The sequence below is a fragment of the Pleurodeles waltl genome, chromosome 11, assembly GCF_031143425.1.
Source record: "Pleurodeles waltl isolate 20211129_DDA chromosome 11, aPleWal1.hap1.20221129, whole genome shotgun sequence".
Lineage (NCBI taxonomy): Eukaryota > Metazoa > Chordata > Amphibia > Caudata > Salamandridae > Pleurodeles > Pleurodeles waltl.
The window spans coordinates 946,473,720-946,489,341 of NC_090450.1; the positions used below are offsets into that span (position 1 = coordinate 946,473,720).

Below are 15,622 nucleotides of genomic sequence, written 5' to 3' on the forward strand. Positions count from 1 at the left end.
AGTGATAAAGGGAAAGAATGAAACAGGAGAAGTTACTGAAAGTAAAGTTTCAAAATAGAGTGAGAAGTGAAAATGGAGACATTAACGTAGGGAAGGGCGATAGAGAGAACTAAAGGCAGACCGGGGGACCCACAGTGTCCGTGGGATGGCTGAGCCACTATTTGCCACTGAGTTTCTCTTCACAACTGACTGTAAAGCCCTTAGGTTTTTAGCCAACTTATTCAACATTTGTTCCGTAAAATGCACACCATGGGTCCAAGTTTCAACATTTTCTGTGGAAGGCCTGGCCCTTTCAGTATCCCCGCGGCAGGTCAGACACAGTAGTCAACACTGGATGAATCGAAATATTTGATGAACGTCCATATGAAATCACCTAGAAATCCTCTAGCTTTTGTTAAAATTGAGATTTGAAGTGTTTAAAAGCCTCCTTGGAGGGAGTAACTCTGCACCCCCGAAGAAGTACTAGGTTCGGGCCCCTCACTCACTAGCCTAATACGATTTGGGGTGTGGTTCAAAGTGTGTGTGTAGGCTGGGGGGGGGGGGGGTATTTTGGTTTTCAGGCTACTCTCCTGGTGGTGCTGGGGATGTTTGTGCCCCAGAGGTGTATGCGGGGCTGGGGATGTTTGTGCCCCATAGGTGCATGCGGGGCTGGGGATGTTTGTGCCCCACAGGTGCATGCGGGGCTGGGGATGTTTGTGCCCCACAGGTGCATGCGGTGCTAGGGATGTTTGTGCCCCAGAGGTGTATGCAGGGCTGAGGATGTTTGTGCCCCATAGGTGCATGCAGGGCTGGGGATGTTTGTGCCCCACAGGTGCATGCGGGGCTGGGGATGTTTGTGCCCCACAGGTGCATGCGGGGCTGGGGATGTTTGTGCCCCACAGGTACATGCGGTGCTAGGGATGTTTGTGCCCCAGAGGTGCATGCGGGGCTGGGGATGTTTGTGCCCCAGAGATGTATGCGGGGCTGGGGATGTTGCTGGCCAGAGTTGTTGATTTGAACAGGAAAGTTTATACCCCAGGTGTGTAGGTGGGGCTGTGGACATTGGTGCCCTGCACTTAAGGAAGAAAGAGAGAGAAATGGTGACAGTAGGAGAAAACAGAGAGCAACACATGAAACGTAAGCATGAGAAAAAAAAAAGGCCAGTAGATGGAGGAAAGATGGAACAGGAAGGGTAAGAGGAAAGAAAAAGGTGACACGCAGAATGAAAGAGAGGCTTAGTAGACCGAAGGAGGAAAGAGTGGACTGATGGGTGGAAAGGCGGAGAGAGGAAGAGTTAGAGTTAGAGGATGGATGGAAGTGTGGAATGGAAGGGTGGAATGGGTGGTTGGATGGATCTACAGATGTGTGATATGATGGATGTACATGTAGATAGAAAAAAACCAAAAGGTGCTGTTCTAGGAAAGGGTGGGGTATCTCACTTCATGTGCCTACGTGATTAGAGGTGAGGTCCAAGTGATGGTATTTTCATTTTCTGGTTACTCCCTCACGCCTGCATGCATGCACCATGCTGCCTTAGGTTGGAAGGTGTGACTGCCGGTGCTACTTTACTTATAGTACAGGCAATAGAAGGGATGTTCAGGTCACAGAGTGCTGCAGGTGGTTCTGGGGATGTTGGTGCCCCAGGGGTGAGGGTGGGAATGGGGAGTTGTCATCAGAAAAGGTGTAGATGAGGCTAGTGGAATTCCAGTTCCAGGGATGTTGCTATCAAATAAGGTGTAGAGGTGGCTGGGAAAGTTGCTGTCACATAAGGTGTAGGTGGGGCTTGCACTGTGGCTGTACTTGTGGTGTTTTTGGGCCCCGGGATGCTCATTCCCCAGGGATGAGGGCGGAAATGGGGAGTTGTCATCACATAAGGTGTAGGTGGGTCTTGCATTGTGGCTGTACCTGTGGTGCAGGTGGGCCTGGGGATGCTCATTCTCCAGGGGTGAAGGTGGGAATGTGGAGTTGTTATCACATAAGGTGTAGGTGCAGTTCCAAGGATGTTGTTGTCACATAAGGAGTAAGTGTGGTTGTCCAATAAGGAGTAGATGGAGTTTGTCATGTTACTGCCCCGGTGGTGTTCTTGGTGCTGGGTGTCGTTATGGCCCTAGGAGTTGGTGGTGTGGCGATGTTGCTGCCACAGAAGTTGCAGGAAGGGCTGGGATGTTGCTGTCCCAGGCATGAGGGTGGGGATGCAGATGTTGCTGTCCCGGTGGTGTCCACCGAACTGGTATGTTTATACGCCAGTAGTGTAGGTGGAGATGGCCATGTTTCTGCCACGTCTAGGTGCACCTGGGAGTGTTTCTGTTCCAGTCTAGCAGGTGGGGCAGGTTATGTTGCCGCCCAAGGATGTAGGTGGGAGATTGCCACCTCATGAGGTGTGCTTGGGCCTTGGATGCGATGCTGCCTGGGGGGTGCAGATGGGGCTGGATAAGTCGCTGTCCCGCGGGTGGGTGGCAGGGATTGCACTGCGCTGGGGTGCAGGTGGGACTGAGGGACTAAAGTAAATTTTCTGACAGCCACCAGCAGGTGGGAGTCCAGACCACTCTTTTGGTGCACGACTGGCTAGTTATGGGGTAGTTATGGGGTGACCTGAGTCCCTGAGGCAGTGTTTTAAATGGACAGGTACTAGCAGGTATTCAGTTTAATTTGGGAGGGGTGGTCCCGCCACATCTCAGCACTGCTCCTATGCTTTTAATGGAAGAGTATCGGAACCCTTCTCCGCAGCAAACAGGTACTCTAGGACCAGAAGTACCTGGGCTGCTATATTTCCATTTGAAGCACTGCCTGCGGGACAATCAGTCATTGACACTGAACTGTTTGCGTGGGAAAGCGCCAGCTCCGTCTGTTGCTGATAAATCTACAGAAGAGACATGTCTTTAAGTCTCTGTAAATTTTCTGTAGGTATCTCTCATGCCTGAAATGTTCTGGGAGGGCGTCCTCAAGTGTAGAACCATGGGAATGCAGGTATGATATTTGCATCTATCCGTGCCAGGCTAATTCCAGATTTTTTGGAATTCCACTGACCATGCAAATGAGTTTTATTTAGATGCATTGTATGTAAATGGATCCTCAGCGGATATCCCGAAAAGGTGTCATGTTTCGGATCCCCCTGAACCTATGTTGGAGACTTCTGGCCTGTGTGCTTGACATTGGAAGCTGTGTGAGGTTCGCGCTCTTAGACCTTGGTTAGGCATAAACTGAACTGTGCCTGCCGATTCGTGCTGCACTTTCAGGCTGAATCTTTGGCGGGATGTTATTGATTTATTTATTTTTGAAATTATACATATTTTTTTTTTGATAGCATCCCATAGCACAGGCCCTGCGGTTGTCTAGTCGGGAGGTACTGACAGCGAGGACTGTAGCGCGACTTACACTTAGAAGTGGACTTTTTACATTTTGCGTATGTGATGCTCTCCTGGTGGTTTAATTTATGCTATTGGTTTTGGTTGGTGGTGGTCCCATGCAGTGAAGCGCATACAGTGCCATGAGGATGGCATCACAGTGCTTTTGTAACCTGGGATGGCTTTTGTACACCGTGGGGAGGTTTGGACGCCCACCGATGTTTTACTCGGTTTTGTGGAGCTGTGCGGTCAGTAGAGTGCATGGGAGGTGTCTCTTAGCTGACTGTGTGAGCTTTCCATGAGTTGTGATTTTCTGGCATGAGGCCTTAGGGAACTACCAGTCTCTACTGAGAGTTTGAATTTAAGGATAGATGAGCTTACCCAGGTGAAGCAAGGTGTTCAATGGGTTAGAAGTTTTGTCGGTTAGCGAGGAGAGACATATAGCCACAACTTCAGCATTGCAGATGCACTTTTTTTTTAAGGTGATTTGGGTCTTGGCTTTGTGCTGTGGTTCAACCATTGTCATTGTCATCCCAAGGAGGTTTGCTTATGCCATCTGCTCTGTAGGACACGTGCTGATGGATGGTGCGGCCACTGGGGAGATGTTGCCCCGATATTGATTTTTGTTTAGGAAAAACTACATGAAATTGTTGCAGAGGTCTTGTGAACTGGTAGGAGTCCTGGAAATGAGACCACCATTTCCCTTTTCATAAGGGTTAGTATTTGGAGGAGTTTGATTCTTCTGTGGTTGTAAGGTGAAACAGAACATTTTTGCCATCATGCTTGGAGACTTGTGACTTCACAGTGGTTCTTGCATGAGATGCGATCACTAGATGACTGTGACTTCACCCCATGGCATTCATGTCTAGTGACTCTTTGAATCAGTGGGGAGGGCAGTGGTGAACCAGCTGTTGCCATTGACGCTGCAGTGTTTCGTCTATGACAGCCTGAGGAAGGCTTAGTGTTCACAAGTTGGTCTTTGCCTTCAGTGGGGTGAGGACATCAGGTTCTCTAGGAGCTAGAGACTTATGGCCAAATACCTCATGGTGAGCTTTCCATCAATTCTTAGGAGAGCCATTCCTTTAATGAAGCTCATTGGGTGTGGGCCACATCACCTCCTTGTTGAGAAAGCTGAGCATAGTGTGGCCAGACCAGGGAAGACCTAAAAGTCTGTCATCTGAAAAGAGATGCAATCCAGGCTGTCGGCTGCAAAGTTGCAGTGACAAGTTGTTGACATTCCAGGCTAACCTTGTTATTTGTGCTGGTTTAAATGTAGATGGGGAAGATTTTCCTCTTAGATTTTGAAGTCTCCTAATAATGAAATCCCTATTCAAGTTTGTGGGTGAGAGTTGTTAAAGATGTTGGGTAAATTGCAACACTTGCCCTGATACTTTGTTTTATTCCCAGGTGTTTAATTAAGGCATATAAGAACACATGCATTTTCCTACAGACAGATGAATCCTGGTAGATCAAGTCCCCATGTGCGTCCCTAGCATTTTGTTGGTTAATGAACAGGATGCACAAGCTGGCTGATGGGGTAGGCGTGCTCTGTAGGCCAAGGTCTCACTGAGGACACCGATGATGCTTTAGGGATGTGGCTGCTCCTATGATCTTGCAGTCATGAATGCTGATAGCATTTTGGTGGCTGACCTGATATTCAGGAGAGCACACATAGGGGTTATTTTGAACATGTGATGAACAGCCCTAGGATTGATGGTGGGTGATGCAAGGGGGAGGATTGCTGTTTTGTTGGGAAGTTTGGTTGTGTTAGGCTGGAGGAAGACAGGACAGACTGAGCCGAGAAGCATGCAGAACTAGGATGCCTTGGCAGACACCTGATCTTGAGTCAGAAGACTAACATGTTTTGGGAGTGTTTTTCCTGGTATTGGTGTTGTCCATCAGAAAGGTAAAGAAGTGGTTCAAGGCTGTCAGCTCAGCCTGCTTTGCTTGTACCATCATCTTCAATATTTTTGCTGGTGAAGACTTGGCCATCAAGTCTTGTGGTGGTAGCCATCTTGTGACCTCCAAGGATCATTGGGCTAAACAGTCTGATGGTTTGGGTCCAAGTGGAGGTGTATAGCACATAGAACAGAAAGTCAGAATTTGTTGTGCCTTCTTCAGTAGTAGAATGTACCTTGGAAGTCTCTCGTTTCTATTTGCCAGGCTTGCATTTGAACTTTCTAATGGAGGGTAGTAGATTTTTTCAGCCAAGAGGACTTGCTCGTAGGAGACACATGACTTGTATGGTTCACAAAGTCGCACCCTGGGTGGCAAACAAGAAAGCTGGTGAAGTAGCTGTTGATGCTAAGGGAGAGGGAAGACCAGTGGAGTGTACAAATGGAGTAGGCACAGATGAATTTGGTAGGCATAGTGGCATGGAAAGAAGGAAGAACAGCTCTGAAGAATGTAAATGCAATTAAGTCAGTGGTTATCCAGTGTCCCATCCCTATGTTCTGTGCCAGGCATGTAGGAAAACTTGTGGACGTTGCTTTGTATACTGTGCAGGTGAGTCTGGAGATTTTGATGCCTCGGGATATAGGTGGAATGGCTGGAGATTTTGATGCCTCGGGTTGTAGGTGGAATGACTGAAGATATTGCTAGCCTAGGGGTTTAGGTGGAATGGCTGGAGGCATTGATGCCTTAAGCTGTAGGTAGAATGCCTGGAAATGTTGAGGATTTACTAGGGTAGGTGGAATGACTAGAAATGTTGATGCCTCAGGGTTGTAGGTGAAATAGCTGGATATTTTGATGCCTTGGGGGTGTAGGTGGAATGGCTGGAAATGGTGATAACCTAGGGATTTAGGTGGGATGGCTGGAGGTATTGATGCCTTCAGGTGTAGGTAGAATGGCTGGAGATGTTGAGAATTTAGTTGGGCTGAATGACTAGAAATGTTGATTCCTTAAGGGAGTAGGTGGTTAGACTGCAGATGTTCATGCCTTGGGGTGTAGGTGGAATGGCTGGAGAGGCTAGTGTTCAAGTGTCTAGGTGTGCTGGAAATGTTGCTATCCCTGGAAAATACTTGGACTGGAAATGCTGATGTTATTGTCCCAGGAATGTATGTGGGTCGGGTATGTTAATGTTTCAGGGCTTGAAGAGATCTGTCTGGTGACCTTGCATCTCACAGCCACCTAGACACATCATCCATATTATTATCTGCTGATGCTTTCTCTTCCTTTTGAGAATTAATTGACCATTTTCAATCCCAGGTGGTGCTGAACAGAGGGTGTCTCAAACCTGATCAAAAGAAGTGGATCGTACCCTGAAGGCGGCTTCAGGGAATCCATAAAAACCCTGAAGATACACCACATTCCACAAGGACTGCTGAGACCCACCGCGAGGAGGTAAGGTGGGGGAAAGGGTCGGTCTGAGAAGTGGATGGCATAAAAGGTCTGGAAACTAGACAAGGATGTGGGAGCTGGGTGGGACGTCTGGATGAAGGGCATGGGTAGTACTTAAGTGGGTCATCAAGTATACCTGAGGTTCGCAGGGAGAAGATGGTGGCCAAAGCAAAGCTCTTTGGTGGTGGCAGTGGTGTGGGCGACGAATAAGGAATTTTGAAATGGCTTATATAAAAGAGGTTGACCTGGCTATTACAAGGGTTACTAGGGCAGGGTCCCTGATACATGGTGTGGATAAAGTGTTTTGGTAAAGGGAGAAATACGGTGGCAGTAGACCTGTACAAAGAGGACCAAGCATTTTCAATGCAAAGGGTCTCGCATTTGCTCGAGTTAGAGCTATTAGCGTTGTAAAGAAAACAAAATGCAACTCGATTGCACTATGTAAAATGCAGCAAGATCACGCTGCGTGGAAAATAAACAGATAAAGTAGTCCGGACACCATGCTGAAAACATCAAGCCTCGTATGTTTTTAGTAGTTTACCGGTGCTGTGTAGGTGGGCTAAACACCGGAAAAGGCATGACATATGCATACCTTTCACAAATGAAAACAAGCGGATTTTAAAGGGCAAGCCCACAAACCAATGTTAGTGACTGACGTGACATGGGTGTGGTTGGAAGCCCAAAGAGAGATCACAGAATGGGACGGAGCGCTTTCCGCTCGCCCATAAAAATAATGACTAAAAAATCTTCCACTTTGTGGCAAGTTAAAAGCAGTCACTGCTGTGGGTGATAAATCCAGCACAGCTGAGCAAAGTGAGGGAGCCACAAAAGAAGGTAAAACTTTATAATTCAAAAGGAACAGTAAAAGTGTTATACATGTATATACTAACAAGCACTGGTACAGCCAATAGGTCTGGATGTTTGTTAGGAGGAGGGCTTGGTAACAATTGGGTAACATGTCACTTCAAGCTGTCCTAGGAAAAAAGTTCCATAATCAAATTACATTCTGGCTACAACAACATGGGAGCTGGAAATAGGGTCTCTTTCCTTAACAGACTCTATTAGCAAATCGAGGCTGTACCATCAAAGAATAGAGGTATGAAAAGGAGTCAGAAGGTGAAGTTTCCTTTGTAGCTGGATAGTTCAGAGGCTTCCAAAGCAAAATTCTGCATATCAGATACTTACACTTAAGGGTGATTAGTGAATCTCACTATTTCTTTGTGACAGTCTGAGCCATTCAAGCAGCATTCACTGTCTAAACAAATCAGCCATAAATCAGCAATTAGAATGTCATCATGTCAACATAGCAAACACCTCACGCAGCACACTCTGGGTTTCAATTACAAATTACATGTGACTTCACATCTACAGTCTAACAATAGGACTACTTAATACACCCCCCTCTGTACTTTTCGTTATACTTCTTTAAAGAAATAATGATGTGAGATGTTCCAGAGAGCTAATGCTGTCTGTAGCCAGCACTAAGAATTAACAAAAAGGTAGTTTTTTAAAATATTGGAAATGTGTAAATAATTATTATAGTATCATAAAGTTTAAGTTTGAAAAAAAAAAGTCTCCAGGACATAGAGTAAACTCCCAAATGGTGGATAAGTTGAGGTTGGGCTGCGGGAAAAGGACCAAGGTTTAACCGCATGACGTCTTCCTAGATCACGGGGTGTGACGGATGCATAAGGTATGTTACCTCCAGTGAGGCTCCTTGCTTCAGAGTAAGTCTGACATGCAGCCAGTCACTTAGAAAACCTGTTGGCCTGGATCTGCCTGGCCAGGCTCCGATGGACCTTACCTGGCTGCGTCTCACGGTGGTATCCACTGAAAGGAGAACGTCTCTCAGTGGGAAATTTCCACCTGCACAAAGCACTGTGTCATTGGGCTTCACTCAAGCAGATAGAAGAGAACAGTGCTTCATTTGTAAAAACCATGGGGCATCAGCTATGATGCGCTACTTTCATGCGCCCCCACTCCACCGACACCTAACGACACCATGGTTGACTTGTATTTATAATACAGCACACCATGATGGCTGTTAGCACAATAGCATCAACATTTCTGACGCTATTGTGGCTGTTTGCTACACTGGCATCAAAACTTTTGACTCTAGTGCATCAAAGTGCAAGGAGGCCCATAGGTTCCTAGGGGAGCATCATTTTAACGCCTGCTCTGAACAGGCGTTAAAAATGACATGAAAAAATGGTGCAGTGAAATCTTGTAAATTTCACTGCGCCATTTTTTCAGGCCTCCGAGCACCGGAACGCCTGCCTTGAATACATTATGCCGGGTGCAAGCATAATGTGGCGTAAAGGGTTACAAAGTGACACAATACATGCATTGCGCCACTTTATAAATATGGCGTGGCAGAAAAGCCACTTTAGCTCCGCCTTTGCATCAAAATATTATGCTATGGCAGCGCTATGGTGGCGCTAGGGGCTCTTAAATATGCCCCTGTAGGTGCAGGGGCCCAGTTTCTTTTTCCTATTGATCCTGCTGACGGTTCTGCCAAAAGCTGAGGGTGCAGGACAGCAAGGCTGCATAGTCTTAATTCTACCTTATGCCCCTTTTTCACCAGTGTTCACTCTCTATTCCTTTTATCGCTTTCTTTCAGGTTCTTTAACATCACTCTTTTGGTCACTGTTTTTCTATATTCGTCCTCTTTCTCCTTTCTCACTTTTCTGCCTTTTTGTCTCTGACTCTTGAGGCAAAGTCTTATCATGAAAAATATGCCCTGGTTTTATAAATCATTGCCGGTGCCCTCCGCTTGCCACACAAGCTGAAACTAAAGGGCATATTTCCAAGAAAGTGGCGCATCGGTCCTGATGTGCCCCATTTTTTTGCGCCTCCCATGCCCCACCTTATGACACAATTTTCAATACTGCGCACCATGATGGTCATCAACATTTTTGATGCTATTGTGGCGCTTTGCTGCACTACCGTCAAAAATGTTGACACTAGGTCATCAAAGCACAGGGAGACGGCCCAATGATTAAAATGGGTGCGTCATTTTAACGCCTGCTCTGAGTAGGTTTTAAAAATTATGGAAAAAATTGGCGCAGTGAAATGTTGTAAATTTCATTGCACCATTTTTTCAGGCCTCCCTTCGTTGGAAAGTCCCCCTTGCATACATTATGCCTGACGTAGGCATAATCTGGCGAAAGGGGTCGCAAAGTGGTGCAATGCTTTGTAAATATGGCGCAGAGGAAACCCCACCTTAGCATTAAAAAAATTATGTTGTTGTGGCGCAAGGTGGCGCTAGGGGCTTGTAAATTTGCCCCAAAGCATTTTCCTTTCCCCACACCTCCCATCCCCTCTGAAACCTGCTTCCTTTTTACTCCCCTTCTCATGTTTCTTCCCCTCCTTTTCTGCTTCATTCATCCTTTGCTCCTCGCCTCCCATCCCCTCACTCCATTCTGCCTTCCTTCTCTCCCTTCACACATTCCTTCTCCTCCTTTCCTATTCCCCTCTCCACTTCCTCTTTTTCCCTCCTTTACTCACTCCCTCCCTCCCCACCTCTCTTCTCTTTAAACCTTCCCCCTTTTCCATCTTCTTCCTCATCTCTCCTCCATCACAGGTGCGTTGTCCTCCCTCTCTTTGACCTTTGCCTCCCTTCACACATTCCTTCTCCTCCTTGCCTTCCTTCTCCCCTCCCCACTTCCTCTCGTCTTCCTCTATTCCTCCTTTCCCTACTTCGCCCATCCGCTCTGCCTCTATTCACTCGTTCCATTCACACCCTCACGCTCCCCACTGTCCCGCCCTCATCCATTCCTTCACATTTTCCGTCTCCATCTCGCGTTCCTTCAGCCCACCCTCCTTTGCATCTTTAGATTTCCTTCCCTCCCTCCTCAAACTTCTCTATTTCCTTCCCTCCCTCCTTCGGTGTCCTCCTCTGTGTCAGGGCAGCGGTGGTAGCCTGTGATGTTTCTTTGAGCTCCAGCTCCGGTGGGACACACCACAGCCCGTGAGAGCCAGCCATGGACCCTCCCAATAGCAGAGAAAAAAAACGTAAGTTCGTCCCTTGAAAACAATATCTATGTCTACACCACCCACCTTTCCGGTGAAGGATCTTTGGTAAATGCGGAAACAGACTTAGGGGCGGATTTACGAGAAAGGGACGCATTGGCCACTTTTCTTGCGTCGCCCTGCGCCCCCCCCCTAACAACCCCATGTGCTGTATTTACAATATGGTGCACCGTGGTGCACGTTAGGACAATAGCATCAACATTTTGATGCTATTGTGGCGCTTTGAAGGACTCGTGCCAAAAATTATGGTGCTAATCCTGCAAAGTCAAAGGAGGCCCATTGAAAACAATGGCAGCGTTACTTTAATGCCTGACGCATACAGGCATTAAAAATAATGCTAAAAATGGCACAGTGAAAGCTTGTAAATTTCACTGCGCCATTTTTACGGGCGTCCCTGCGTGAGAACACCCCCATTGCATACATTATGCCTTGCGCAGGCATAATGTGATGCAAGGGGTTACAAAGTGGTGCAAAGCATGCTTTGTGCCACCTTGAAAATATGGCACAAGGAAATGGCCTCCGTAAGGCTATATTAGCGTCAGAAAAATTTACACTAGTGTGACACAAGGAGGCGCAAGGGGCTTGTAAATATGCCCCTAAAGGCGCTGGAAAGTGCTGTTTTACCACCTTCTGTTAGCGACAACAAGGTATTGAATTTGTATCAGCGCTCTATAGATGCGATAAAATAAAAATAACCCAAGACAAAGCTGCAGACTGATTCCCTCATTCTAAGTTGCATATTGTAAAGACACAGGTGCTGCAAATAAGGGTTCGGGGGGGGTGCTGCAGCACCCCCAAAATAACAATGCTGGAGTTCAGAAGGTGAATGAGTAATAAAGGTGCCAAAATATCCTGTCACATTAGCTGTGGTTCAGAGACAGAGGTCTGACACCAAATATGTCTGACAAACTGCTGCTTATTCTTCCAGCAGGGAGATTGGTGTTTACTTTTCTTGGGCTGCAAAGTGAGAGGATTTTTTAACCACCCTTGCTGTGGTACAGGGAGTATGAAAAGAAAGGCTTCAGGATATCATTTTTTTCTAACATACAACAAGAGTGAACTGTGCAAATATTTCACAATAGATCAGCAGTTAGGAAAGCACAAATGAAGCACATTTTTAACTCTGAGGTGTGATGGAAACAAAGATTTGAATAGGAACAAAACAAATCAAGACATTTTACTTGATGATTCGTACAAATGATAAATATTTACTTAAATCCGTTTTTCACACATTATCGTTTGTGCGCTACATAGTTTTACTAGTAAACTGCATGTCTGTGGAAATTTAGTGCCCATTTCTATAGACAATGGGCTGTTTGTAAATGAGAGTGCACTATCACATCATGATGCTTCAGGGATATATTTGCTAAAGTGTGCTGAAAATTGCACCACCAGCACCATACCACACCCTCGCAACCATTGCTTAATTTGGGCTGGTGGCTTCCAGTGCGGGTCACCAACATTTATTTTTTAGGGCCGGCACTTGTTTTTCTGCATCAGACATTTACTGTGAGCAAAAGGCACATATGGCGAAGACAGAGGAAGACAAAAACGAAAAAGCGTCACAAAGGGAAAAAAGCAGAAAGCTGCAAGAGAGAGCTGAAGGGGCAGGGAGTGGCTGTAAATGGATTAAAGAGGCCCAAGGTGGCGTTAGGATTAGGCTGCCTCAACATTCAGTGCTCCCACGTTTAAATGCAGTAGCCGCATGTTTTAAAGGAGAGCTTTGGGCACCGGCCCGTTATTATTTACAAATGACGCACTGCTGACAACTCTCCTACGGAATGGAAATGGCTCATTTACGACACTCGTTCATTGTGTGATGCTTGGATTTTTCACAATGCCAATGACTTCTGTGAAGTAACAGTGAAGGGAGCACCCTCACTCTGAAATGTATTGGGCACCACTGCACACAGAATCCCCAATTCAATGTTGTTTTACTCATTCTTTTGTCACCTGCTTTGATCAGGTGGTAAATGTATGCAGGGAATCCTCTGTGGGGGGAGTGGGGGTAGGGGAGGGAACTGGAAGCTAAGTTCTGGCAGTGGGGAGCAAGCAGTCACAGCCTCATGAGATTCTACCAGGTGGAATTACCGCGTGGTAAGATCGGGCCTGATGTACCAACATCCAGGAAAACTGGGTGCTGGAAACCCACACTCTCAGAATCAGACAGAGCAGAATTCCAAGCTTCTGTTCTGCTCCACGTGACTCAATCAGAGCCCAAGTGGGGCCTAAGATGTCACTGTGCAAAGCAGGCAAATGCCAGTAACTGTATCTCCTGTGGAGATCATGGAAATCTGGACTAATGATTGCACCCGTATAGGATAAGGACCATCTAGTAAGGAGTCTGTTTAGGGCATCCTATTCTTTCAGTGATCTCTTAAACAAAGTTGCTCTCAACAGAAGAGGCTAAGAATAAATGTGCACAAAACAAAATCAATGTTCTTTTAACCACACAAAGGTGTCAAAAACAACTTCACAGTGGATAAGCCTTACATTCAAAATGTCAAATACACATAATGGTAGCTTGATCAATACTTTTTTACTGCACAAACAAGGGCCCATATTTGAGAAATGTTTGACGGTATAAAACTCTTTATTTTAAATTTAGGACTGGCATCTTCACACCGACCTACTTTTCTCAAAATAGTACACTTTTCGGTCTCAGCCCCCTCGTTTACCAATTTGTACCGGTGTTATTGAAAACGAGGCACGTTTTTGTTCTCTGTGCACCATATTCTTCCCCAAGATCTGAATGGCAGCCGCCCCAATTAAGAGACTCAGGTGTCCGACATTTAAAAATTGCTGTGGAGATACTGAAATTTCCCACGCAAAGTGAGATGGTGACCGCTGTGGCCAGTTACCTCCTCGCCGCTTGGCTTACCAGGCTGCAGGTTGCTGCTTTTGTTACTGATTTATCTTTTTTAACTTTGTGTTTTTCATTATTGTATTGGAGGTTTTATGTGTTTTTATGGGTTGTGCGTGAAATAAACATTTTGGTTTGGTTGGTCAGATATCTATCTACCCCCACCAGGACGGATCTGCCTGAGCATTTAAGGGTTTGAAGTGGCACGGGGTAAGTCTGGGGAGGTCATCTAGTTCTGTTGCAGAACTACATGTTCCAGGATGCAATGAATTAACATCAGAACTGATTGGGCTACGCACGCCTGGCGTGGGCCACCTAGAGATATCTCAGTGTGCCTGCAGTTCCAACAGATTGCACCTTCCGAGAGGTCAGTAGGACTCCACTTGGCATGTGACTGACTCTGATCCAGCCCTAACATTATCTGAGTCATCAACTTTTGAAAACCTGGACAAATGTCCCCATAGTCTAGTTCACCTCTGACCCCGTACCTTACCACTGCTAAAATCCAACTAGTTTGAGTTGTCAAGTGTGGCCTGGTGACCTCAGTGCACCGTCTGTCAATCACCTTGGCCTATTCAAAGCTCCTCTCCGCTCTCAAAGGTCACCTGTCTTCTTGAAGGGTGCACCAGGTTCATGTGGAGGTTCCAAACAATCATGTCACGCGTGGGCTAGTGTCCTGCCAAATTCATCACCCGAATACTCTCATTATTTTAATAAACGTTCAGAGGCTGAATTGGCCACAGGGAAAAAGAGTGTTGGTGGCGAGCAGAGCAGGTCACCTCTCAGTGGAGACCTGTCAGCAGCCTTCCCCTTTGTGAATGGAAACAAAAATATTTTAAATGCGTATAGAGTCTTAACTTCACTCCCACCACCCGCATCAGGTGGCTGCAGAACGGCTAGTGCTGGGCAATGTCAGAAGATGGCAGTGTTACTGCAGGCCCCAGTGATGCTGCATTGTGTAAATCTTATGTTACACATATCATATAGTACAGTATTGGCCAACTCCTTGGCATCTTAGGGCCAGATGTAGGAAAGGATTTGCGCCTCGCAAATGGAGAAAAACGCAGTTTGCGAGGCGCAAGAGCCTCTCTGCGATGCAGAAATGCATTTTGCGAGTCGGATCCGACTCGCAAAATGCATTTCCGACTCACAAATAGGAAGGGGTGTTCCCTTCCTATTTGCGACTCGCAACGCTATGCAATTTCATTTGCGACCGCAAAAGCGGTCGCAAATGAAATCGCAGTTACCATCCACTTGAAGTGGATGGTAACCCAGTCGCAAACGGGAAGGGGTCCCCATGGGACCCCTTCCCCTTTGTGAATGGAAACAAAAATATTTTTTCAGAGCATGCAGTGGTCCAATGGACCACTACCTGCCCTGAAAAAATCCGAAACTAAAGGTTTCGGTATTTTTTTCCAAGTGCAGCTCGTTTTCCTTTAAGGAAAACAGGCTGCAGATGGAATAAAAAAACTGCTTTATTAAAAAGCAGTCACGGACTTGGTGGTCTGCTGACTCCAGCAGGCCACCATCCCCGTGAGGTGCCTAGACTCGCAATGGGGTCGCAAACTGCGACCCACCTCATTAATATTAATGAGGTGGGTCTTTGTGACCCCATTGCGAGTTGCAGACGGTGTCTGAGACACCTTTCTGCATTGCGAATTGCGACTTACAATTTGCGAGTCGCACGGACTCGCCAATTGCAAGTCGCAATTTGCTTCTATCCTACATCTGGCCCTTAGTTCCCATGGGCAGATTTTTGTCCGTGGCTGTGTGTTTCCCCAATGGATGGTCTCCGTGGGGCATGGTTGTCCGCTGGACCTTCCTGAGATTTTCAACTTAAGCGCTGGTTAGTGTGATGAACCCTCATGCGCAGTCTAATGAACTTCACAGGCCAGCTTGAATAAACTTCTGGCCACTATAGGAAGCCAATTTACAGTGATCAGGATTGAGGTTAACGTGATCTGATCTTCTGTAGCCTGAAACAAGCTGAGGTGCAGCATTCTCACATTTTGGAACAAGGCTCAGTGGAGGTGGTTAGGTCTTCCCTTGGTCGCACAGCTTTCAA

General features: G+C 46.5%; 1 protein-coding gene across 1 annotated transcript in view; it reads left to right on the top strand.

The window, feature by feature from the left end:
• The window catches only part of ADORA2A (adenosine A2a receptor), a 107,476-nt gene that overhangs the window by 10,208 nt on the left and 81,646 nt on the right, over positions 1-15,622 (top strand). Inside the window, exon 2 of the mRNA XM_069215115.1 lies at positions 6,531-6,665. The gene's annotated coding sequence lies outside the window, so the exon portion shown is untranslated. The remainder of the gene's footprint in view (positions 1-6,530; positions 6,666-15,622) is intronic.